We start from the raw sequence: 26,420 nt of genomic DNA, 5'->3' as shown, positions 1-26,420 counted from the left end.
CAGGAAGAGACTCTGAACGCCCTTTGAAGAGGAAAATGTGGTTTCATAAGATTTAGTAGTCAGTTTCTGCAGGTGCAGCTTTTACAGGTGCTGGAGCAAAACTCAGAGCGGTTTATGCTTTGCAATCACCAATCTGAAAAGGCACTGGGTATGTTCTGTGTGAATACAGGACCCTACGCATCTAGGGAATTGAAAATACACTCCTCGTGAAGATTTATCAGAATAAGAAGAATACACAAATGAAAAATCTATAAATGAACCCAAAAAGGCCACCAAACGCCACACTCCCAGAGCTCATTAGCAGATCTTGGCAGCTGCCCAGATCTAGGCCTGGGTTCTGCCTTCCGGCCTCACCTAATTTCTTGCCTCTTCAACTGGCAACTCAAGGACACTCTGAAAATTAAGAACTTGTGGCTCACCGCATCCCCCCTCCCCAGCTTCCCCAAATCCGGCCTCTTCTGGCCGTCAGCCCACTCTGTCATCACATGGCTTCCTGATTTAGAAGGCCAACGTAACCAGAATCTGGACCATAAAATACTAGCACCCCAGACTTTCAAACATGAGACTCATGTCTAACCTACAGCGAAGATCACCTGCGGCCCCTCCCACCCAGATCCTCACCCGCTTGTGGTACCTCTTCTTTCTCCCATGCCACCCTGACAAAGGTCCACCATCACTGCCATCTGTTGCCACAGGACCCCCTCCCTACAAAGCCTGCCTCTGCACCTGCACCAGCCCCTCCCCGGGAGACAGGGGACCTGTTATAGGGGCAGGAGCCCACCCTGTCCTGATACCGCCCCCTGGAGTTTTACCCCCACCACTGCAGCCCCTACTTCCACACTCAACCATCTGTGCAACGTGGATGATCTCAAATACCGTGAGTCACCTGTACGCACTGAACAGCTACTGTGTCCAAGACACCGGGGAGGAAGGGCAATGATGGGATTTGGGGAGCTAACACTTACGACAGTGTTTTGTTTTGCTTTGTTTTCAATAGCAGTTTATTGAGACATAATTCACAAACCACAAAATCCACCCTTTAGAAAGGGTACAATTCAGTAGTTTTTAGTAGGCACAGAATTGTGAAACTATCGCCAGGATCTAATTGTAGAACATTTCACCTCCCCAGAAGGAAACCCTGTACCCATTTGCATCTACGATAGTGCTTTTATGAAAAAAAACTTTTTTTCAGAGTTTCAGACTTGAAAACTTTAGAACATTTAAAATTATAAAACAGTCATGTTATCCAAAAAACTGTACAGTATGTGATCTAGATTAATACGGTTAATAATCACCCAGTGTTGGGCATATGTAACTTAAAGGGTGGAGGTAAAATTTTCCTTTGGGGGAAAAATTCAGTACAACTATTAAAATAACAGCAGTTTGTTTGGATAGTGCCTCATGGCTTACAAATACACAGCTTTTTTCTATCCTCCCCAGCACCCGGATGGGTATAGAGGGCGTGTACAAGTGAAGTTCAGGGGTGCACACCTGCCCCACACAGTCACTCAGGCAGGTCCCCAGCCCAGCTCTTCTGACTCAGTCTTTTTCCTGGACTGACCCTCTCTCCCTGTTCCTCCAGGGAGCAGTGCACCGCCAGCGCAGTGAGAAGCCCCTGCGTGACGGTTAAGCAACTCCAATTTCATATCTGCCTGGAAAAGAAGAAAAGAAACCTATTCATACTCTGGACACAACAAAACGCCTTTGTTTTACGCCGAGGCCCCAGAGATGGTGTCAGCACTGGTCCAGCTGTGGTCCACAGACGGCCGATGCAAAGGCTTTTCTTTGTCTGGCGTCAGGAACGTGAACCCTCTCCAAAGCCCACATCCCTGGTTGTCCTGCGGTCACCCCAACAGCAGCAGGGGAGCCTGACTGACAAGGAGAAGGACCTGGGCCTTGCCCAAACGGCTGGGAAGACAGGCGAGAGTCAGACACATTTAATTAAAATGCGATACAAATTCTAATTACTTAAACTTCTAATTGTCCCCAGAATCACATCATTTCTTACTCACCAAGTGCTTAATATAACCTGAACCACTGGGAACACCCGGCTCCACCTGGTGAACTGGAGAAAACAGCTCACTTTTTCCAGGAACGTTAACTCATTTTTCAGGCACGGAATAGTATTTAGTGGGTTTGCTCATTAGTCACTAAGCCTTAAATAGCCTGAAAGAGATTAACGAGTCTCTGAGAAGTAATCCATTGTAAGTAACAATGGCTGGGGCTTCAGAAAACACCCACAGTGCAGGACACCTAACACCGCCACACACTTGGATACACACCACACACACACACAATTCCACACTTATGCTGTGGCTTGGCTACAAATGGTAACAGATTCTACACACTACCACATAAATAAGATGGTTAGACTCACCACAATCTAGGAAATCAGACACTTTTACCATCCTCTATTCCTGCACCACTCAAAAAACAGAAAAAAAGCTGGTGGGGTCAACCCTACCATACCAACTAGTGAGGCCACCTCAACTTCTACCTTCAAATCCAGTATTCATAACAAATTCTGTCATCCTGGCAGGAAGAATAAGCCAAGAAAGACACTGCCAAGGACAACACGTTTGTGTGTGTGTGTGCGTGTGTGTGTGTGTAGAGGAAGGCCCACAGCAGTCCACAGCGCTACACAGCGTGTATGAGCCACACCACCCCACTGTGAACAACACCTGGACCATTTCCTTCAGACACGAACCCCACCTCTATACCTACAAATGTGACTTAGCTCCGCAGCTGGTGGTAACCTCTGAACTCCCATATTTGTCATCTGTACCTTTGTATGCATAGTGCTTTCCACCTGGGGTCATAGTTATGTATAAAATGAAATTCCCCAACTAGACTAAGCTGTTTGAAGGTTAGCTCCACATTCCACTCCTACCCTTCTGAACTCACACATCATCAACTTCACCTCCCAGACACCTCTCCCTGTTCCCAGAGGCTCTGCATTTTCTCAACACACACTACTTCCCAGGCCATCTCTAGGGGAGCCACAGGATGGTTCCCAAGATGGCAGCCAGCGATGGGTGGTAGCCACACCTTGAGTCATCCCCTCCCACATGGTACCAGGGACGGTCTGCCTGAACTATAGAACACAGCTCCTGGGTTCTCTCTGGGATCATTTGCTCTGAGGGAACCCATGTCCCTGGCAGCCTGTGAGGCCCGTGGAGTGAGGACACCTCCTGCCAAAGATGACCCAAGTCAAGCTTCAGAACGACTAAAGCCCCAGCCAACAATTTTACTGCAACATCGTGGGAAGCCATGAGCCAGAACCACGTAGCTAGCCAGTCTCAGATTCCTGGCCTGCAGAAACTGTGAGAGAGAACGAATGTTCGGGATTTTTTTTAAGCTGCTAAATTTTGGGGTAATATGTTAGGGAACAATAAATACTACAGCAATCTCCATGTCGTCTTTATGGGAATGCTCTTCCTGAGGCCCCAACGATCAAAATTTCCAAAGAGGAGATCCAGTGAATGTGGCTTAGCTCTTATGAAAACGCTCCGGACTCTCCCCTCACCAGAATCAATTACTCCTTCCTCTCAATTCAAATTGCGCAGGTCACTATTTAACACTGAGGCTATCCCGTCCTGTGCTGCAACGAAGGCTCAGGGGTCTACATCCCACAAGCTCTCTGTGGCACAGATCGGGTCTCCATCATTTCACGGAGATCAGTTTGGCCTCATCAAATCAGGGATTCTCACCCATCCCATGCCTGTGTACAGAAAACATGAGAAAGTAATTCTACTGGACTTTAGTCAGGGTTGGGCTAGTCCCCAGTGATAAAGACTTGATTATCCCCAGAGAAGCCTGGTCTGGTCAGGGACCACAATTTGAAAATGGGGAGTGTCAGAGAGAGGGAAAAAAACACAATCAGATTGGGCCTGGGCAGAAGTCAACCTTCCCTTCCCTTCCCTGTCCCTATGCTTTCCCTGGCAACCCCATCAAAAAGGAATGAGGAAGGAGGACTCACTGATAGAAACATGGTGTCTGCACACTCACAGTGCAGGGAAGAGACGGAGAGCGGGCTGTCCAGGAGTCAGCAGAACAACACCTCCGTGTCAGCTGCGTCAGCTTCCAGCAGCTGGAGGTCACCGCCACGCAGCGTGACCTTGGGCATCAGACTGATTGGGGTCTGCACCTGGATCCCACATTTAGGGACCATAAGACCTAGGGAAAAAGCATCCAGTTCTTGGAATTTCAGATCTCCTGCCTGTAAATTACTACAGATTACTCAGGCAGCTGTTGACAAGACTAAATGAGCTCAATCTACAAGTCCATGTGCAACACCCAGAAGAGGGGTGGTCCACTCACCCACTCCCGCTCCCCTCACTGAAGCCAGCCTCCAGGGAAGCTGAACCCCAGATGGGAGGGTCTAAGCCCTAACATGAGGACCCCAAGTCAAGTCATCTCTGCTTGCCTTTGATGCTAGAATCCCAAAAGAGGCTCTCAGGCTGGGGAGACAACCCCCAAATTCACATGTATACTTACATACAGCCCCAATTTAAAATCTGGCTCCTTTTGAACATACATTTTCTCTTTGACTAGAACTCACTAAAACTTAGCAAAAGGGCACCTGTAAGCATAGTCTAAGCTAGTTACATGCAGCATCACACCATAAAACTTATTGGACCTAATTCATACGCTAGCATACCTCACCTGACTTACCTTCCTTAGGTGCCAGAGCCATGGATTCATTTCGTGTGTGTGTGTGTGTGTGTGTGTGTGTGTGTGTGTGTGTGTGTGTGTGTTAAGCTTCATAGTTAGCACAATGCCCACCACTTTAAAAGCAACCAATTGATACATCAACCAAAAATTATCATTTCTAGGACTTATAAGTATCACATAACCCTACTCTGGGGACTAAGAAAGTATAAACATTAAAAAAACCTCCTAAGGACTGGATAGTTCAATTCTCAACACAAAGCACATTTGTTAAGGGTTTATTAGGATTCTAGTACATCTCACTGTATTAGGCACCAAAGCAGACAAAAAGAAGCAAAACACTTTTCAAAAACATGTTATTTATAGCAAAATAAACAAACAAACAAATAAATAAAGTATGAAAAGCAAAAAAACCCATGTTATTTGTGCTCTCATAACATTTATGAAATATAAAGATTAAATTTTTAAACAATCTCAAAAGTTCATTTGTGCGTTAATCTGTAAGGTGAAATCCATGTAAAAGATTGCAAAATTTAAATTACATGTGACACATTTTGTAATTAGCTTTTAAAAAAAAATTCAAGATGTAGTCGAAACCAAACCAGGGCCATCAAGCTTTGTCAAATGAAAGCAGCCCCTGACAGGCAAACGTATATTGTAGTATTTTGACCTTTTATCTACTATGAAGAATCTCATGATAATATTACAATTAGTCAGTAAATTACATCTTAATTTTACCAACATACAAAACAAGGATTTTGCAACAGGAAGCCAATTCAGACTGAAATAACACAGTACTTAAAAGAATACGGAACAGTTTAAAACGGTAGACATATTACAATATGGGAAACCATAAAGAAACTGATCAATACTCTTCACAACCAACAGGGCTCTTCAAGCTGAGGTTAAATGACCTTGAGCTCCCGCCCCCTCTTCCTGAAGGGCCTGAGTGTCTTGTCGCACAGCTGAGACCAGCACCCACCTCTCCATGGCAACTGCAGCCAAGCCCTTCCGGGCTAGAAGGGGTATCAGATGCCTCCCTCATGTGAAATATTGATTAGCTTGTTCATAGGATGCACACCGACTCGGAGCCCAACACTCTTCCTTCAAAGACACCTTTTCTACACACTATTGTAAATCAACTACACTTCAATTTGAAAAAATAAAAATAAAGCACACCGTTCCTAACAGATTCACTGGAATAAAACAGAAAGAAAGTATCCACAACTGGTTCCCTGGGACAGGCAGGTGTTGGAAAGTCCCTTTTACATGGAATTTGTGTCTATTTCTTTACATGGCATTCAGTGCCCATTCTCACCAAACCTAGTGGTTTTCAGATTTTTTTAGGTCATCTCAATTCCCTCAAGCACCTCATCCAATAAGTTGTAACAGAAAAAACAATTTTTAATAAAGCACTGTATCTACTTAAAATCTAATAACCCCTTAGGTCTTGGTTGTTTGGAAAGAGTTAGCATTGTAATGAGTTACTCTGTGGGTTATTTTTTAATCTGTTTCCACCCCCAGGAGGTTGACAATGCACAGCTGTCACAGGCTCAGCTGAAGGACTCCCGGAGGAGGCTGCCCTGCATCTGGGAAGTCCTCATGTTAAAACCAGCACACATTTTATCACTCATTAAAGGATGTTCACATACCAAAGCAAAAGTGCAAAAGTAGGTAACAGAGATGCAGGTTTCCTGAATGATAGAAAGGCCTGCCTTTGCTTTAAGAGCAGATTCTCCCAAGAAGTTCAGAAAAACAATGGTGATCTTGTTTCAGCCCAGCTTGGGGCCAGAAGTAAGTGATATGAGTAAAGATTTTGCTGGCAAGTGATCTCGGAGCAGGCGTGGCAGCTGTCTCCATAAAAATCTGCACACATTTTCGAGGGAAAGCAGAAAGAAGCTGGACCATCAGGGAGCTGCTGAGATGCAGGAACTCCTTCTCGGCTTCTCTTCATCTGGGACCTTGCTCAGAGTGCCTGGCACGCGGCAGGTGCTCAAAGAGGGGAATGAGTGACTCTAAGAGTCCCGAGAATTCTTCTCCATCAGGAGAGCTACACATTCCAGGACCACCCCGACCACAGCAGGCAGGTTAGATGGCAGCACCACGGAGGGTCTGACACACCAGGAAAGACTAATACAGACACCGAATCTTTCGTTCAAGAAACTGACCGGTTCCTCCACTTCCTACAACCCCAGACGAAATCAACATTTTCACTTGTCTGAAGCAAAGGAGAAAACAGACACGATTTTCTTGAGGCTGAACTTAAAAGTCACAACCTTTATTCTGGGTATTCTTCCAGATTTTGGAGGGGCTAGAGGGGTGATGGAAAATATATTTAATTTTAGAAACGGCAGCTTTTTGTTGGTTGCTTTCAATGACTTGGCAAAATAAGGCTCTGACAATCCAGCTTGAGCTCCCTATTCCCAGATCTAATTTTACCATCTGTGAAATCCGAAGTAGTAGGAATGGTAGTGTTAGGGTGTAACACCCACTTACCGCCATAACTCACATATGAGTGCAGCTCCACTGATACCTGCTGACTCACCGGACACACATCACTGCCCAGGACAGAACAGAAAAAGGGGAATAACTGGTTTAGAAGGCGGAGGGCACGAGGAACGCCGTTTGGCTACAAATAGAGAGTCTGATGCGGGCAAAGAACATCCAGACTGGAGAAGTCCACCAATGACTCCACCTTAAAGACACATGTGGACCTAAACCCTCTAGAAACGATATGAGCCATTGTTACTGAGGGCAATTCTCATCCATCAAGTGTATTGAGGGGGGAAAAAACAGTTGAGTGTCACTGTTTTAGGAAGTCCACAAAAAATGAAAAAAAAGTCAGCAGCCCGAAGCTCATTTCAGGTTGAAACTGAAAAGAGCCCAGTCTGCACATTTTTATAATTTTCCTAGCAACTCTGGCTTTAGCCCCCGATTAGGGGGAGAATGAAACAAGTTACCCAGGGCTGGGCATTAATGTGGTGATAATCACAGAGAGTCAGGGTGACATCGTCTATTAGAACAAACATGAACGTAAAAATACACACATGCAGCAATTTCCCTTCTCCGTATTACCCTAGACAAACCCGCGCGCATAAAGCAGGAATAAAAAAAGATGCTCCAGTGCACCATTTGTTTGTAACAGTTTTTAAAAATATTAGAATAAACCAAAACGTCCACTAAAGGAGGTCAAACTAAGGCCTATTTATACCCTGGAACACTATGCAGCAGTAAAGAAGAATGAAACGATCGACCCGCACCAGCACCGAAAGCTCTCCACAACACAGAGCTGGTGACAAATACAGAAGCATTTGTTCTATTTTTTTAAATCTGTTCTGTTTGTTTGGTGGGGAGGCAATTACACTTATTTATTTATTATTTTTTTATGGAAGTACTGGGGGTTGAACCCAGGACCTCGTGCATACTAAGCAGGCACTCTACCATTGAGCTATACCCTCCCCACTGACAGCATTTATTTTAAAAGGCGCATACACACAAATCAATTCCATGAGTGTTCCCAAAGTGTGGTCCCTGGACTAGAAACATCAGCATCACCTGGGAACTTGCCCAAAATGCAAATTCGCAGGCCTTCCCCCTAAATGACTGAATCAGCGATATGGGTCTGGCAGTGTGTGTGTGTGCAAGCCCTCGATGCAAGGAAAAGCTTGAGGGCTGCTGGTCTACACGGGTCTGTCTACACATCCCCAAGAAAGGGTCTGACAGGACTCACCAGCTGAGGTCTCTGCGCAGCCATCTCTATCCACATCCTTCCCCCACCCCTTTTTTAAACAAGGAGATTGTATTCATACATGGCTCCATGAGTTAAAAGTAACTTTTTGCCACAGGTGGAGACTGGGGAGTGGTTAACCGTGCAGCTGTGGAGGAGGAAAAGCTGATGGGATGGGAGAACGGAGGTTCCCTAAGAGCTGCTGAAATGCTGGAGGTCACAAACATCATGGAAAACAAGCCCAGAAGGAATTTTACTACAGAACCCTCAACAGAATTCAGCTGGTCTTCCTGGTGTCTCCCGCGGAGAGAGTACAGGACAGAGTCTACTCTGGTAGGAAGGACAGCCAGCTACCAAAGGATAAGAAAGAAAGAACAATGCAGACATTGTTTGGGAAAAGCCAAACTTTATTATCAAGTCTTCTGTTGTTCTGTTTGTTGATTCTTCAGCACTGCACACTGCACCTGCCAATGCCCCTCGTAGCCCCCACTGTCATCCTTACATCTGCTGGGACTGTTTTGCGGGTGACAAGAAAGGGAGCTTTGAAATTTAAGTGCACACTCTACACTAGAATTTGACACAACGTTGTAAAATGACTATAACTCAATAAAAAAAGTTTAAAAAAATAAAAAATAAATTTAAAAAATTTAAAAAAAAAAGAAATCTAAGTGTACACATCTAGCCACCATCACTCTAAGCCTTGATCATCCCCCTTCAAGGTAGTGGGGCCTGGAAACACACACACACGTTCTTTATTTCTTAACTTGATAGTCAGAAGTAAAATCAACTATTATTGCCAATATTTATAAACACACAAGTGCAGTCAGGAATCCTCTTTCAAATAAGGCTTACCGAAACCTACATATCTAAAACTAGGATTAACTAGGCTTAATTTTCAGTGAAGAGATGACACTAAGACGGAACCCATTCATCTCCATGCTGTTGCTACAAGCCATGCTCTAACCCAGGGATAAAGATAAGTGGTATTTTATAAAGACTTATGAATTTCCGACTTTTAAATGTTTTTAAAAGTGAGAGCTTAGCTGATCTGCTATCAAAAGTGCATGGTGTCACCCCAACATCTAAAATAGGCTAGATTTTCTTACCTTAACTTTGTCACAAAAGATCAAGTTAACTGATTCGCTCTCTGTAACAAGTACACTTCAAATTTCGCTGAAGGGGAAAAGCTGAATAAAAGTACACTCTCACTCTGGGCTTTTAGGAACGTCAGCTACTCCAGTTTCAAGCTTTATTCTCTTGGATATCGCGAGGTCATCACAACCCACTTGTTCTTTGATACAAGCAAAGCCCCATGCTCAAAGTGACTGCCGAACTACAAAGAAACAGCTGTATGCCATGCAATTCTCTGGGCCATGTTCCTCCATGGTATAGAGAAAAATAATTTCTTTTTTTAGCCTAATAGCAAGCACACAGTTCTCCTCCTCATCTCCCACCATTTGGCCAATCGTTTTTTCTTTTTTTAACAAGGCCAAATGTTTAGCTTAGACCCATGTAGGAAGTGTGGGTTCTTTACCCAGAGAAGATGAAGCAAAAAGTGTCCTGAGAGCCTTGTATAATAGAAACAGCCAATTGAAAGGAAAAAAAAAAAAAAGATTTGCCATTGGATCAACAGCACTGAATAAGAGAAAACACTTTACCTCTAAAGAGAACAGATTTAAAACTTGAGAAAAAGCCTAACTGTGAGGAAGATATATTGCAAGGGCATGTTGCCATCTGTCTAGTGTATCTATCCCTACATGAGTTAGGGAGCAATTTAAGGTAAAAGCAAGACACAGGCTATAATTGCCTTTAGGTCAATATTTGTCAGAGACGGCCTCAGCGGTCACTGATAAGCAGCTTTCTGTATAAACAAGAGCCTGGCACCTTTCTGCTACTTCAACCAGAGTCCTGCAACTCGGGGAAGCTGTACCTTCTGGGGTGCGGGATGGAGGAGGGGCGCATACTCCAAAGGCACCACATTGCTGAATGCCCAGTAACAGCTGGGGAAGGAAGAAAGCAAGCCCCGCCTCCACCTCCCCGCCCCCGCCCCCCACCTCGGGAGCAGATCAATTCCAAACATCTTTTTCCTCCCCCACCAACATCCCCACCCGGAGGTAGAGAGCTGATCCTGAGAGGAGGGGCCGGCCACACCCCCAAGGGAGGCTGGAGGAGCCAGGCCAGCCCGCCACAGTCACCGACAGAACCACGTGGACACACCCACCGCCACATGGGCTGGGGACGGGTATAGCTCCCAGATGAGGTATGAAATGCTGCCGTTTAAACACCCATACTCCACCAAAATGCCCACTGCATTTAACATCCGAAACTGTGACTTGCAAATCCAGCTTTCAAGCGAATCTCTTGAGTGAAAAGAAGTCAGGGACAAGCAGGCCTTGGGCTCTCTTTGAACAGAGGAAACCTGAGCTCCTGCAGGCCTGCCAAAGCTGCTGGCGTTTCAGGGAAACACTTGTGATTAAGAACCTGAATCCCCACTTGATAGGGTGTGTGCAGGGTAGAGGGAGGAGGGCGGGTGGAAAACATCAGTGAGTAAAGAACATAAGGCCTGCACCTAGGTTGGTACTTTAGTTACAATGTGGTTATGTTTCCACTAGTATATCTGTCCCTTAATGAACATGTACATTCAAAGACAGAATGGTGCTTACACACTAACAAATCAACGTGGGAGAAGAGTGCTTGCTAAGGTTACAGAAGGTCACCAGGTTTTTTTTTAGGAAATGTTTTATTACAGTCTATAATTATGTAATATCTTTGAAAAAAAGAAACGTTTTATTGCTTTGCTTTTCTACATGTTTCTCCACTAAGGATATGTTTAACTTATGCAAAAAAAAAAGGATAAAGAATTACTGCAAAGCATAGAAAAATACTATATACATTAAGTTGGGGCAGGGGAGGATATAGCTAAAGTGGTAGAGCACATGCTTAGCATGCACAAAGGTCCTGGGTTCAATCTCTAGTACCTCCTCTAAATAAATAAGTAAACCCTCTCCCCCAAAAAACTTTTTTTTAAATAATAAATTAAATACATTAAATCCAGCTGCTTTAACAACACAATGCCCAGTAACTGAAGGAAGTTAACCATAGTTGCTTCCAAAAAGAGAAAAAAGAAAAGTATGGGGCTGCACAGGGGACTGCCCACAGGCTTCCACTGGGATAAGCAGAGGGGTGCTGTCTTAGTAGGAAAAACGAATTCCTGAAAGGGAGCTAAAGCTCTCCCAAGCAACTGGGCTGCGGGGAAAGGAGACCACTTCCTTTCCAGCTCTCCCACCTCCCACCATTGCCTTCTCCCCAGAACAGCCATCTCAATTAAGACTGGATTTGCAAACCCAAGGATCCTGCCATCAAAACATTTCACTCATCCGTGGTTCACGCAACGATTCATAGGCAAAATTCCACTTGAGACTCGGTAACATTAAATAAATCAGCTCCATTTAGACAAATTTATGTCTGTAACAAATTCATTTAAAATAAGATCTCTCTACCTGATTGAGAGGAGGTAAAATATTGCAGATTAACTACAAGATCCTGGGGAGCTCTTTAAGGCCCCCACCCATCACACTCCCTCATCAGTAAGTGGGAAAGAAAGAGTCCAACTGCACGGAGCTCTTGTGAGAATCAAATAAGGTATTCGCTGCCCACGGCTGCTAGGCTGAAGCCAGGACCAAAGATGCACCCAATAAATGTTTTAGCATCATCACCAAATAAAATTTCTTTCTTTCTTTTTTGCCCACAGTACGGGTTGAAAAGAACTAAGAATTCCAAATTCTTCCAAAGCTGAAAGCCCCAAACCATACTCATCTTGCCCTCGGCAGTCTTCCACCCACTGTTTCCAAACTCTAACAGAAAAGACGTGCAGTCAGCCACATTCTCTGCGGCACGGCAGGACGCACTGTGAGGACACAGTAACAGTTCTGTCTTGTTCAGTGCAGAAGCCATGGATGTGGGGTACCAGTATTAATGGGAAAATGAACACACATAAATTGCATGTCAACAGCAAAAGGGTGACTGGGCAGACAGGCATCCTCAAGAGAAGCAGGAGAGTCAGAGAGCACGGGGTACCTGCTGCTCTCCATGGGCAAGTGTTGGTGACAGCACCTGGAGCCCAGACACAAGGGGCATCCCTCAGCTCACAGAGCTGAGCACCTGCTGGTGGCCATGTCCCGAGTCCAAGGTGGAAGTGACTATGCGACAAAGATGCACTTCCTGGGATGGCACCAGAACTGCAACTAATTAATCATTTCCCTTTATTCCTTTAATTGAGAAAGAAAAACCAAAGTTTCCTCCTCATCTTCTAGTAAGTTTTAAAAATTATATGGCCTCCAAGTGTTTCTAACTTTGCCTAGAATTCATACAGAGAAACCCAAATTGCTCAACTACTAAAGTATGACTTGAAAATTCCCAATTTAATAATTTGAAATATAACAGATACACACTACTATATATAAAATAAACAACAAGGACTTACTGTATAGCCCAGGGAACTATACTCAATTTCTTATAATAAGCTGTAATAGAAAAGAATCTGAAAATATATGAGTATATATATGTATATATATATATATATATAAAACTGAATTGCTTTGCTGTATACCTGAAACTAACATTGTAAATCAACTCCACTTAAATTAAAAATAAAATTAAAAAACCCCAATAACTTGAAATATTTTTTTCTAAGCTTTGAATCATTATACACACACCAAAAAAGAGAGAGGGAGACACTTAAATTTGCTTTGCAACAGCAATGAAATGAATAATAGATGAACAAAGAAGGAAATTTATTTTCAGGGTTTTTTTTTTTATTTCTACCAAAAAAAATTAATACTAACAGGAAACATAAAATATATTGAATAAATTCATAAAATCCCTTAAGTAAAAGCAAAGCAAAAAGAACAAGGGCAATAAAACCACTGAGTTTCATTTTATGGCCCCAAATGGGGAAAGATTAAAAAGAGAAAGAAGAAAATGGAAATTAGGTGGAGTTAAAAAAAAAAAGAGAGAGAAAAGAAAAAGAAAAGCAAAGATGGGCAATAGAAAATTGAGAGAAATGAGCACGCCCTCATGCAAACTGAGGGGAGCAGACAGACTGACGTGGGACTCAATGTTTCTGCTTCACTTTGGATTTTAGGGAATTTTCAAAGTGCTCTTGTTGTTGCTTTTGTTTTTTTTTTTTTAATATATTGAAAGATTCTTGAAATTCTACAGTGCTTTACAATTTTCAAAAAGTTTCACACATGGTTTCATATAATCCTGTCACATAATAACCTTTTTCATACTGCTCCCATACTGCCCCTCCCCACTTCCCTCTCCCCGCTGGTGATCACTAGTTTGTCCTCTGTATCTGTGAGTCTGCTTTTTTTGTTGTTTTATTCCCTAGTGTGTTGTAATTTTTAGATTCCATATATAAGTGAAATCACACAGTATTTGTCTCTCTCTGTCTGACTTATTTCACTTAGCATAATGCCCTCCGAGTCCATCCATGTTGCTGCAGAAGGCAAGACTTCATTCTTTTTTATGGCTGAGTAGTGTTCCATTGTATATCTATACCACTTTCTCTTTATCCATTCATCTGCTGATGGGCACCGCAGTTGCTCCCCTACCTTGGCAACTGTAAACAATGCTGCCATGAACCCTGAGGACCTAGGGCACTTTGAAAAGTTGCTCGTTCCATCCGAGTTCCCTGCTTTTCAAGTTTAACAGCTACAGTTGCCATTGTGAATAGAATAATCAGACCAGGACAGCGTCATCAGCCCTTTATCGGCAGTGACCACCGCCCCAGCCAGAGACTCCCAGGACTGGAATCCCTTCCAGGGGCTAAAAAGAGGAGGTCAGTTTGGGAAGGAATTGTAATGCTGGGGAAAAAATAAAAACCTCTAAACCAAGAGAAATCTTTCACGTTATCTTTACTATTAGTCAGAATCTTCACTGAATCCCTGATGTGATCAGTAGCCACCCATTAAAAAATCACCCAGAAAGTCGACTGGAAGGTCAACAGACCTGACTCTTGGGGGAAATGGGGGGAAGGGGCTGCCACTCTGAAGGGAAAATCCTTTCTCAAGGGAATATTTGACAAATCCAGACGCTGCTTGAATCAACCCCACAGCCAAGGTGCTCCACCGCGAAAGCGAGCACTCACACCAGCAGGTTCACCCTGAGAAACCGCTGGTTAAAAAGGACATCACAGCTTTACTGCGATTTGGCTCTAATGTCACCTCGAGGCTAAATTGCTTCTCTGGCCCTCACACTACCCAGAGACTGCCTCATGCTTTCATTTTGCAGGTATTTAATAAGTACTTATTCTCCGCAAGGCTTTTACCCATTAAAGTGAATTACTGCTTACAGACTTGAGCTCCTTGAAGGTCAGACTCTAGGCTAGCACTATTAAAATACATTTCGCATTAAAAGCATCTTGGAATGGCAAATCCAGTGACTGTCCCTTGCGTCGCTTTCTTCTCTCATTTTACAAACATGCACAAAGGTCAAACCAGCATCCTCTCTGCGCTCAGAAACAAAAAACAATACTCGAGACAGACAAGCAAATCATCAACTTAATCCGAATTTCCCTTTAAAACCCGCCCTGGCTTCTCAAAAGAGCGGTCTCTCATTTTGGGTTTTCATCCCACGTTTGACCACCCTCACAGGCCCCGCATCCATCCATGGCGCCTGCCCTCCCCCTTCTCCTCAACCTCATCCAACCCGCAGAGCTCCAGTCTCTCAGCATTGTCCACGACTGGTCCTCATCACCAAAGCCAGGATCCACTTCTTCCCCTCAATGTACTCGGCCTCTTCAGAGCCTTTGAAAGTCAAATGCCCTTTTTCTTAACTTGCCCGTTCCCCTCCCAGCCCTGAAATGTCCCTACTCCATGCTCTGTTCTCTTTCTTCTGGGCCAATTCAGCAATTTAATAGCTTCAAATATCACATGTGCTAATATGTAAGTGATAAGCTAACCCTTAGTAGCTTCAAATTATCGCGTTTCCCAAACCTTGCTGTCCTGCCCCGCTCCTTCTCACAGATCCACAGTCACCCCCGGGCCTGTCCACACATGTGTCCCACAAGGACCAGGTGGTGGCTTTAAAACATGTGTGTACATTCACTGACACTCTTCCCACAAAAAGTAGAGTCCAATTCTCCTCTCCTTGCACGTGGGCTCGCCTTCATGACACACTTCTAACACATGAGGGGGAAGTGATGCCATGTGACTTCGAGGCTAGGTCACAAAAAGCCACACAGCTTCTGACTGCCTCTCCCTTAGGACCCACCGGTTAGGAGCCCTGGGGTAACAGGTAAGAAGCCAGGGCATCCTGGGGCTGTACGCTGTTGGATCAACGGCAAGGTCTCCAGCAAAACACAGTACTCAACGCAGGCAAGCAAATAACCATCCTCAAACAGGCCGTGCTGTTTTCACCGGAGAGCACACCGATCAAGTCAGGCGCCCAAGGCAGGTGCCCGAGAAGCCCCAGCTGCCGGCGTCTTCCCAGCACGGCTGCCCCTCATGAGAGTGAGCGAGCCTTCAGGGGAGCTCAGCCTCGTGCTTCAAGCCCCCCAGCTGAGCTGAGCAGAGCAAAGACAAGCTGCACCCCCCGCCAAGCTCCCCCCAAATTACAGATCTGTGACCACAAGAGATGCTGTTGCTTTAAACCCCTAGCTTTCTGGGTGGTTTGTGATGCAGCTTTGGACAAATGGAACAGACCTCAAATATGACATACGCCAGATGGAATTCTCTCCTCCCTGGTCTTTTCTATTAGAAATGACACAAAAGCCCCTGTGTGGTCTTCTTTATCCCCAGATCCTCTCCCCCAACATCTGACCGGTTCCACCCAGACCTCTCTCGGGAATCCAGCACCCCTGCCCCTGGTGTGGAACACTGCGATACCTGCTATGTGATTTGCTAGTATCTTCTACTCAGTTGCCAGAATGTTATTCTGAAACTAAACTCTCAGCCGCCTACCACCTGCCTATCACCTGTAGAACACAGTCCTGATTCCTGATCCTAGCACACGAGGCTGCTCCCACACCCCTAGTGACCACCTTGAACTCCAGCCACAGGGGACTTCTACGGCTCAAGCACCTTTGTGACCTTTCATGCCTTGGCACCTTTGCACAGGCTGAACCTTCTTCCCAAATTCCCTTCCTCATCCTTCCCTCTCTCACCTCTTACCAAGACGCCTACGTAGCCTTCAAGTCCAAGTTCAAAGGCCACCTGCTATGAGAATCCTCCCTTGATGACCAGCCAGCGCTGCTGGCTTCCTCCTCGGCCAGGTGTGCAGCCCTGACAGCCACTGCCGTGGCCGAGCTGGACGCGCGCTTCTCCAGCCTGGCCTGAGAGCCCGAGGGCAGGCATCACATCATACTTGTCTCTAAATAAAGGAAATGTTTCATTTGAATTGGGAGCCACTGATTTAGCATTTTACAGAAATGCAAATATTCAGTTTAAGAATCAGCACCTATTGAGCCCCAGTGCTAGTCAGATTTTTACTTAATTTTCTCAGATTAAGTAGGCTGAGGTGTAACAGCCTCCAAGAGGTTGAGTGATTTATCCAGTGTCTTATAACTAGAAAATAAGGAAGCCAAATTTTGAACCCAGACATAATGTCAGGTCCCGCATTCTTTGCCCTGAACATTTACAATTAGCTCTGGTGCACAAGGACAGACACATGGCCAAATTCTTGTGCAGGCACACGCCCTGCCTAGCACTCTCACATGGTAGCTACCACAGCACGGCGCCCTTCTAAACAACAGCTTTGAAAGGAAAAGGGAGATGATATAAAACTTTTACATAGTATAATATGTTGCACAAGGGCAAGAACTCTGCAGCCAAATATGCCAGGCTGAAAACCAGCTCTGTCTGTGTCAAGCTGTGTGCCCCTGGAGAAGTTACTACCATTCCTTCATACCTTGCTTCTTCATTTGTAAAGCGTAAAACATTGTGAGTGTGGCTCACAGGTTTGTCATAAAAGTTTTCAAAATGAAACATGAAAAGCATTTAAAATAGAACCCAGTCTGCAGAAAGCACCCAGCAAAGGTGGTTGCTGCTGATATTAGTGGTAACAGTTGTATTTCTAAAAGTGACCCAGTGAAGCCCCAGCTGGAAAACTTAAGTCATTATAATGCAGGGCTTGAGGCAGTTTCGATCCTAATTTTGTTTTAACTAGTTGGAAGGAAAACATTTCTAACATGTATGAAGTGTCCCCAGCCCTTTAAACTGTTTTGCAAACATAGTTGAATTTGTTCTTGGACGCCAGGTTACTCTCTTAGAGACAACAGGTGGGGGAAGCAGTTTTTGCCATGCTCTCCGCATCTAGCAGAGTATGGGGAGATCTTGATCATTCAGCTTCTGTTTCCTCAAGTATAAAATGAAAATGATAGCAGTCCTACCACCCCACAGCATTGAAAGACTAAAATGACAACAATATGAAGACAAATTAGTATGAGTTCTGCAAAAGCCAGATGGAATCATCATTACCATCAACACCATCATCACCATTCTGACTGCTAATAAAGTCACATACCAAAAGCGGTACACTCAGTGTACACCAAAACGGACAGCTGGTCACCACTTTGCTAAATGCCCCAGCGGCCAAAATGCTTGCATTTTTCCCTTTTTACGTAATTTTCGTTCTGGTTAACGAGCAGCAAATCCTTTCCACCACTGTCAACATCCCCCTTGCCCTTCTCAATTGCATTCAATGAAAACTTCTAAAACATATTGACATCCCTCCTAAGTTCAGGATACACTAGAAGCAAAAAACCAAAAAAACCAAAAAACTTAACTTTGATAACACAGCACAGAAAACATATTTATGAAAGTTATTTATTGAGCACCATATCCACCACCCTTTTGGAGAACAAAAACATAACCAACACTGTGTATTCCTCTATCTGTTAAGTGTATACACACACACTTACACATACTTTGGAAGTGAAGTACCAATTTGGCTTCTATTTACAGACCAGATTTTCAGCGATTATATATAAAACTCTAAGCAATTTGGAATATATATTCTTGTCTCCTTGCCAAATCACTATCTTTTCTTAATCCTTAACCTTTTGTATCTAATCCCATCTGACTCTATGTATGCTAGAAATCTAATTTTTTTTAAGTGTGTCAAAGTCAAAGTTTATTGTACTTCCACTTTCCTATCTTTTTTTTAATTAATAGACTTTATTTTTTAGAGCAGTTTCAGGTTCACAGCAGAATTGAGCAGAAAATAGAGTTTTGCCCATAGCCCTCCCCACCCACACATACATACACCCCTACCCTTAACATCCCTCATCAGTGTGGTATATTTGGTGCAATCGATGAACCAACACGGACACATTACTGTCAACCAAAGTCCACGGTTTACATTGGGGTTCATTCTTGATGCTGTACATTCTATGGGTTTTGATAAATGCATAATGACATGCAGCCACCGCTATAGTATCATAGAGAATAATTTCATTGCCCTAAAATGGCAACAGGATAAATATTTATGGAGAACACACAACATACACACCCGCTAAGAGCTGGGAACACAAATGTCAGGGCGGTCTCCTAGTGACACTTTACTTCTAGCCAAGCACACAGCCTAGTGGGTTGTATAAACTACAATCTTCAGTCCTACAGCCCTACTGACTGCACTGGAAGCTCCTTTTCCACATCACAGTGCTGCCAACAGATCTCAGAATACAATAGGTGAAGTTTAATCCTATTAAGTAAATTCTCAATCCAAAACTTTACAAGGTCACATTTTATATAATTTTAAAACTGAGTTTTACATTTGAATAGCTGTAACATGAGATGTACTCACCGTGCCTATAAGCCAAAGCATGTACATTAATATCCTTGCCTAAAACCACTACTTTTAGCATTAATTACAAAAGCATCTAAAGAGAAGACACACAGACACAGAGAAGCAAGTACTGAAAGCTACTCAGAGCCATGTAAGTTACTCTAAAAACTGTCACCAAGAAAATGTCTGCTCTTAATAATGTCTTTGTTAGTAAAAATAACATAAAACGATCCAACATAACCAATGAAAATAAAAATAGAAAAAATAAATACTTGCCACTGAACACACAGATTTAATATGGACAGGAGGGTGGGGAGGGGGGAGGAGAAGGCAAAGACACACTGAGATCCCCACTGTAAGAAGTAAGTAACAAACAAACGCAAATGGCTAATATCATCTACAGCCTCTCTAGTAAATGGAGGAATTTTATAGGAAAACAGATGGCATTTTTTTTTTAACCGGTAAGTTTTATCATTCTTTTCCTCCACTCAGGGCAATGACATCTGTGCAGAAAAGGAAAATGACCAAGAGCAAAAGGCAATTTAGAGAAAGGGAGAAAATATTTGCAAACCATGTATCTCATAAGGGCTTAGTATCCAGAACACATAAACAACTCCTACAGCTTGACCAAAAAAATTAGTAATAATAGTAATAACGCAGTCATAAAATGGGCAAAGACCTGAACAGACATTTCTCCAAAGAAGATATACCAATGGCCCACGAGCACACGAAAAGATGCTCGGCAGCATTAGTTATCAGGAAAATGCAAATCCTAACCACAGTGAGAGAGTATCTCGGACCCGTTAGGAAGGGCCCTGTCAAAGACAGAAGACCGAGAGCGGAGCTGAGGATGCGGAGAAATCAGAACCCAGGCAGCCTACCCACCTCTTCAGTTTTTTGGCCCCCACAACCTTCCCTCTTCCCTTTAAAACAGAATGTAAAATGGTACAGCCACTCAGCCACTCTGGAAAACAGGAGAGAAGTTCACAAAAAAAAAAAAAAAAGGACTAGTATATGAACCAGCAACTTTATTTCTGGGTACTGAAGGGGTTCAGAACAAGTGTCTCCCAAATGAGCCACTGTGGCCTGTGGGCTATTTTGAGCTGAAGGCTCCATCAAGACCCAGCAGATTCAAGAAAAACTTTTACCTCTCCCTCCTCTGCCTAAAAGCATTTAGATAGAGGGTCTGGTCCACGAAGGGAACTATCACGAGATGCAGCTACCAAGAATACAGGCTGGGTGTGGTGGGCTGGGGGGCAGCCCAACTGGGCCTAGAGATTAAAGTCCTCTCTGGGTCTCATGTCCTGCGTGACGTGGCAGACATGTTTACCAAACATTTGCTCTTCCCATCTTCCTCTGACTTGTCTTCCTCCCCTTTGAAGCCCCAGACCCCTCCCCACTCTCCTTAGCTCAGAATGTCATAAAAGCCTCAGCTGCCTGACAGCCTGTGGGTCTCACATTCCTGTAGGACTCCTGTATGAACCTAACTAAAGTTGTTTCCTCCTGTTAATATGTCCTATGTTAATTCGATTATTAGACCAGCCAAATAACCAAGAAGGGTAGAGGGAAAATTTTTCCTCCCCTACTCAAAAGGATGGAAAACAGGACTCAAAAGAGTATTTGCACACCCATGCTCACAGCAGAAAAGAGGTGGAAGCAACCTAAATGTCCACTGAAGGATGAATAAAGAAAACAAAGGATGATAAATAAAATGTGGTATATATAAACAATGGAATGCTATACAGCCTTAAAAAAGGAAGGAAATCATACAATATGCACCAACATGGATGAACCTGGAAGACACTGTGCTAAGCGAAATACGCCAGTCACAAAAAGATAAATACTGCATTTATTCCACTTTAATAATGTATCTAAAATAATCAAACTCAAAGATACAGAAAACAGAATGGTGGTTGGCAGGGGCTGTGGGGACAGAAAAATGTGTGTTGCTTGGTGGGTCCAGGGTTTCAGTCATCAAAATGAAAAAGTTGGAGAGATGTGTTATACAATAAGGTATGTAGAATTAATAATACTATCTTGTACACTGAAATATGACTAAGATGGTCAATTTTATGTTATGTGTTTTTTACTATAGTTTGTAAGAAATGAGAATTATGTTTTCCTATTATTTAGCAACAGGCATCAAAAGCCTAAACATATTCACACCCTTTGTCCTGTCTCAGGATATTTATCCTAAAACAATTTATCATTTAAGAATTACAATAGCTAAAATGGAAAGCAATCCAGATCCCAGCAAAGAAGCAGTTATATAAACATCAAATGGTGAAAGGGTACAGTCATCAAAAAATATAGTTTAGAGATAATTTTTTTAAATGATATGTCAAAATTTTTATCATCTAATAGTATCCAAAACAGAATACAAAACTGTATATATAGTATGTACAATATGACCATGAGGAACATATACTGGGACATCCAAAAAAGGAAAAAAAAAAAGCTTTAATAAAAGAAAGAGAAAAGGGAAGGGGGAAGGGAGGTGGAGCACAGGGGAGGGAAGAAAGCTATACCAACAGGATTTCTGTTAAAGTTTCATTCAGACAAGCTGATTCTAATGTTCATTTGAAAATAAAATCCAGCAAGAGTAGCTAGAAAAAAAAATCTAGCAATAAAAACAAAAATAGAGTCATCAGGGGTGACTAGCCCTTCCAGGTAATTTTACATATTATGAAGCAACAATAATTTAAACAGTTTGGTTGCTGTGGATGAACAGATAGATCAATGGGAAAGAAAGGAAACCAGAAATTTTGTACTGACAACAGTAGTATTTCAAATCAGTAAAGGAAAGAGCCATCCATCAGGGAACAGTGTTGGATAACTGAGTAACCAACTGAGGGGTTGGCAGGGGGCAGTTTAAGATTCATAACTCACATTTTTTATCCAAATAAACTTCACATGGATGAAAGACTTGAATGTAAAAATTAAAAACGTAAACTCCAAATGAGAACAGCCTTTCTAGGAAAGACTGAAAAGCTAGAAGCTATACATGAAAACAGCCATCGATTAATATTTCTGCTTGGAAAAAAATCACTAGAAAGTCAAAAAAAGGAACGACAAACTAGGGAAAAGATACATTAGCAATTCATGTCATGGACAGAGGCCTACATTCCACAAATCAAGAAGAAAAAAGACAGATGAAACAACAGAACACTTGGCAAAGTGTATGATCAGACACATCACAGAAAATGCAATCTAGATCTTAAACTATCAAAAGAAGGACAATCACCTTCATATAAAGAAAAATATATAATAAAACATACACTGAGAAGCCCTTTTCTTCCCTGCAAGATAAGCAGATGAGTAACTGCGACAACACCCTGGCCGCCTGATGGAGGCAAGCAGGTGCTCCCACGTTGCTGGTGGAGTGTAACTGGCACGACTTCTATGGAGCAGAATTTAGCGCTATCAAAACTGAACAGTCACATTCTTCTAAGAATTCTTCCTACACACATATTGGCAGATTGATCAAATAACCTGCATACAAATTTATTTGCTGAAGCTTTGTTTTAATAGCAAAATACCAGAGGAAACCTAAATGTCCATCCATAGGGAACAAGTTAAATAACAGCTCTTATGCTACATAACATGGTAAATCTACAAATAGACATCTACAAACAGCTATCAAAAATAACATATAACATTATGTGGAATGATCTCTCAAACAAACTCTACTTAAGTGAAGGAAGTTAGGTACTAAACAATTTGTGGGCTACAGTTTAAACAATATATCCACACATATATACATGCATATATATAGTATTTAAATCTAAGTGTACATAGATAAGTACATTAAGTAGAATCTCTCTGGATGGATGGAGAAGAAACTGTTAACAGTGGTGAACACTGCTACCCAAGGGAAATAGCCTAGGAGACAAGAGTGAGAAGGAGACTGATTGACATTCTGCAACCTTTTAGTCATTTTGAATGCTGTATGGTGTGCATGGTCACACTAGTCAAAATGATGTTGGAGAAGGGTATTTTTTACTGAGTTTAAAAAGGGGGTGGGAGGCAAGATATAAAATGAAATATTCCATAAGAGATTATTCTGTGACTTGTTTCAAAGGATGGATCCATGGATGGGTATAAGCCAGTGTGTTAACAGTGATTTTCTAGGGTAGGATTATAGGGTGGGATTTATAGGTGATTGTGTTCTTTTTCTCCAACTATTTTCTCTGAGTTTCCTAAAATGAACAACTATTCTCAGCTACCAGGAAGTATTTTTAATTCAAACATTTTTTAACTTCCACTAACCATTAAATCCCTTGATCCCTTGGACACTTTTCTAATAAAAACACACCGCTAAGATTATGGTTTCTGTACAGCTGGTACCCAACCGGTCTAAATAAAATTCGGGAGAGTCTCAGAAGAGAGATTTACAACAGTCAACAATGAAAACAGAGATAATTAATCCCACAAGGAAAATAAAATAACGTTAGCCTGTAACAAGAGGACCAGGAGCACAGAAGTCCTGGGGATTTGGGTGTTCTTTTCGGTTTGGAACCGTGAGTGTAATTTGTTTTCATTGTGTACATAGATTATTCTGTTTTGATATCTGGCTGAAAGATCATAACCACTCCTACACTCAGCTCTTCCCCCAGGGACCAGGCGGACTGCTGCATAAAAATAAATGAAGGAAGTGCTCGTGAACTAACAAAGACATTAGCACCATACAGCAAGCTAGACTTGACCAGAGAAACCAAGGACCTGGGGCGGGTGGAAGCAGACCCTCAAAACTGTCATCCATTCATCTCTACATTTGTTTTACCTGTAAATCAGCAACAGCTCACCTTTTGTTTATGTCAATAGCGTAATTACCATGCTGAAATTAGACTAACATACAGTGACCCTCTTTCCTTGCAGCTTTCCCCACTCCCCAGTTTTTCTGGCTCCAGCAGCCTTCCCTCACCCCCTTAAAATAAAGCTTCAGTGTTGCTGTTGGTGGTGGTGGTGGTGGTGGTGGTTTAACTCAAACAAAGGTAAAATGGGGCTAGGTGACTGTCACTTCAATATAATGATGCTAAACTCACATAAGAGAGTACTCAGGTATAATTATCTAGTCAGCCCCATAAGAGGCAGACAGGAGGTTTTTGACACAATGTTTTCTCTAGGTAGCAGGTCACACTGCACTTTCAAAGTGGAAAATACCGCACACGTGAAGTGTGCTGTGCTGGGCTGAACCGCAGACACTCCTGAGAGGCGCTTCGCAGTTTAAGGTATATTTTAAATCATCTGATGTTGACTGCTCTCAATACGAGCAGAATAGTGTATACAATGCCTGAGCATAGAAGAGCATGGGAAAACAGTAGAATCTCAGCCCCGTACTGAAAAGCATTCATAATGCATGGCTGAAAACACAGGAAAATTGTTCATTTTAAATCTTTATAGCTCTGTTAAACAAAATTGGTAGCAAACGATAGATTCTGACAACTTCACATAATTAGGAATGTATAAGGAGACAATTTAATAGAGACACGCATTTAAGACAAGACACAGGGCGTTTAATTTTGCATTTAAATTAAATTTAATTTGTTTAAGGGACAAAAACAACAAACTCCATGAATATTTTTTAAAAAGTAAGTTAAACAAATCCTAAATGTTCTGATTTGGTTTTAGATACTCTGGAAAAATCACAATTCAAGCGACAATTACAGAGTTTTTATTAACCTTATCTCAGCCAGTATGCTTTGCTCGTGAACCTGCAGGTTTACAGTCCCAGGTTCCACGTTGGACTCATAGTCTCACTATGGACTCACTGAACACTGAGCCATCCACTCTACTCTTCCAAAGACCTAACAGGTAAACTTACCCTCTAAGCCCAGCACAGCCTTCTTAGCAACCGTCTCCTCCCAACCAGAGTTCTGCTTCTTTAAAACACAGAGAAAAAGAAGAGGAGGAAGTGGGAAGCAGTCACCAACTTAGAGGGACATCAGAGGTTCCAGGAGCTGGAAGGCACTTGCCCTTGGGCACTTTGCCCTTTCCTCGGAGGCAGTCAGCACACATTTCTGAACACCTACTATCTGCGGTAGGAACAGAAAGACGAAAAGGCAAAAGAGACCGGCCGAAGGAGCCAAAAGGACAAGGAAAGGCCACATGGTTGTAACACAGCAAAGCCGCGCCAGCAGCCAGCTGACCATGCTCCAGGCAGGAGGCTCGTCTTTCATTCAGAGCCCAGTCTCCAAACTCCCCACTTCTAAGAGGATGAATTTCCCTCAACCTCCTGGAATAACAACTAAAGGCAAGGACTAACAGGACCAACAAATATCCTGACCAAAGAAAACATATGAAAACTAGAGACAGAAAAAGACTCCTCGGGGGAGGGTACTACAGCTCAGTGGTAGAGCACATGCCTAGCATGCACAAGGTCTTGGGTTCAGTCCTCAGAACCTCCATTTAAAAAATAAATTAAAATAAGTTAATCTAATTACCTTCTCCCCCCAAAACAAAAATGCTTAAAAAAAAAAAAAAGAAAAAGACTCCTCTTGTAAACCAAAGAATTTATCAAATATTATCTGAGACAGACATACACAAAAAGCAGTCCTACAAGAACCACATAAAGTACATCAGGAAACTGGAACATCACAGAAGTGTGAATGACTTGCGATTCTTACCAGCTAAGCTAGAATACAAAATCTAATACAATCAGTCAGTCCATTCACCTGATTCAAACACAGCTATTTCATCTACTTTGACAGGTACCACAGCTATGTATGCTAAAAACATCACTACATTACATATGACAATGCAATTCATATACAAATATGCATGTTCACATGTTTCCCACCCTCACTGCCCCCATTAAAATCCAGACAGAATAATGCTGGCCTACTTGGTGGCCCCTAGGCCTTCTCCTAACAATATGCATAAAGACCTGTGAGGAGGTTTCTGACTCAAACATTTAAATGTCTACCACGTGCAAATCACCAGGTTACTCAACTGTGAACAAAAATGAAGTATATGCCTCTCCCATAAAGAAGTATAAAATCCAGACAGTGTGTGTGCAAGTGTAAATACACATACATGACGTATTATACACATACTACATATTACATATTGTATAAAATGTTTATAATATAAGGGTTCATATGTTAGCTTGAGATTAATTTGAAAGGTGATAAGAAAGGAAGGGTTGGAAGGCTCCAAAGATTCTATCCTATAACTCATCAAAAGTAAAATACAAAATAGTACATATGGACTATGGTTTCATTTAAACGAAAAC

General features: G+C 42.7%; 1 protein-coding gene across 4 annotated transcripts in view; it reads right to left on the bottom strand.

The window, feature by feature from the left end:
• The window catches only part of LOC102528159 (tumor protein D52), a 158,166-nt gene that overhangs the window by 130,445 nt on the left and 1,301 nt on the right, over positions 1–26,420 (bottom strand). Inside the window, exon 2 of one of the 4 annotated variants that reach the window (XM_072951779.1) lies at positions 3,980–4,176. The exons of the other annotated variants lie outside the window; for them this stretch is intronic. The gene's annotated coding sequence lies outside the window, so the exon portion shown is untranslated. The remainder of the gene's footprint in view (positions 1–3,979; positions 4,177–26,420) is intronic. 4 annotated transcript variants of the gene reach the window in all.

Source organism: Vicugna pacos, chromosome 29, assembly GCF_048564905.1.
Source record: "Vicugna pacos chromosome 29, VicPac4, whole genome shotgun sequence".
Classification (NCBI taxonomy): Eukaryota; Metazoa; Chordata; class Mammalia; order Artiodactyla; family Camelidae; genus Vicugna; species Vicugna pacos.
This window is presented reverse-complemented; position numbering and strand designations above follow the sequence as displayed.